The sequence below is a fragment of the Taudactylus pleione genome, unplaced genomic scaffold (genome assembly GCF_031769625.1).
Source record: "Taudactylus pleione unplaced genomic scaffold, aTauple2 ptg001293l, whole genome shotgun sequence".
NCBI lineage: Eukaryota > Metazoa > Chordata > Amphibia > Anura > Myobatrachidae > Taudactylus > Taudactylus pleione.
The window spans coordinates 330,061-331,612 of record NW_028285693.1 but is presented as its reverse complement, the minus strand read 5'-3'; positions in this window follow the sequence as shown (position 1 = coordinate 331,612).

Below are 1,552 nucleotides of genomic sequence, written 5' to 3'. Positions count from 1 at the left end.
TTACTAACAGTTATATGGAGATATAATCAGCTCTGTACACATTTATAGAGTGCTCACTCATATTATTACTAACAGGTACATGGAGATATAATCAGCTCTGTACACATTTATAGAGCGCTCACTCATATTATTACTAACAGTTATATGGAGATATAATCAGCTCTGTGTTTATTTATAGAGTGCTCACTCATATTATTACTAACAGTTATATGGAGATATAATCAGCTCTGTACACATTTATAGAGTGCTCACTCATATTATTACTAACAGTTATATGGAGATATAATCAGCTCTGTTCACATTTATAGAGTGCTCACTCATATTATTTCTAACAGTTATATGGAGATATAATCAGCTCTGTGCACATTTATAGAGTGCTCACTCATATTATTATTACTAACAGTTACATGGAGATATAATCAGCTCTGTGCACATTTATAGAGTGCTCACTCATATTATTATTACTAACAGTTACATGGAGATATAATCAGCTCTGTACAGATTTATTGAGTGCTCCCTCATATTATTACTAACAGTTATATGGAGATATAATCAGCTCTGTGCACATTTATAGAGTGCTCGCTCATATTATTACTAACAATTATATGCAGATATAATCAGCTCTGTGCACATTTATAGAGTGTTCACTCAGATTATTACTAACAGTTATATGGAGATATAATCATCTCTGTGCACATTTATAGAGTGCTCACTCATATTATTACTAACAGTTATAAGGAGATATAATCAGCTCTGTGCAAATTTATAGAGTGTTCACTCATATTGTTACTAACAGTTATATGCAGATATAATCAGCTCTGTGCACATTTATAGAGTGTTCACTCATATTATTACTAACAGTTATATGCAGATATAATCAGCTCTGTGCACATTTACAGAGTGTTCACTCATATTATTACTAACTGTTAGATGGAGATATAATCAGCTCTGTACACATTTATAGAGTGTTCACTCATATTATTACTAACAGTTATATGCAGATATAATCAGCTCTGTGCACATTAATAGAGTGTTCACTCATATTATTACTAACAGTTATATGCAGATATAATCAGCTCTGTGCACATTTATAGTGTTCACTCACATTATTACTAACAGTTATATGCAGATATAATCAGCTCTGTGCACATTTACAGAGTGTTCACTCATATTATTACTAACAGTTATATGCAGATATAATCAGCTCTGTGCACATTTATAGAGTGCTCACTCATATTATTACTAACAGTTATATGGAGATATAATCAGCTCTGTGCACATTTATAGAGTGTTCACTCATATTATTACTAACAGTTATAGGGAGATATAATCAGCTCTGTACACATTTATAGAGTGTTCACTCATATTATTACTAACAGATATATGCAGATATAATCAGCTCTGTGCACATTTATAGAGTGTTCACTCATATTATTACTAACAGTTAGATGGAGATATAATCAGCTCTGTACACATTTATAGAGTGTTCACTCATATTATTACTAACAGTTATATGCAGATATAATCAGCTCTGTGTACATTAATAGAGTGT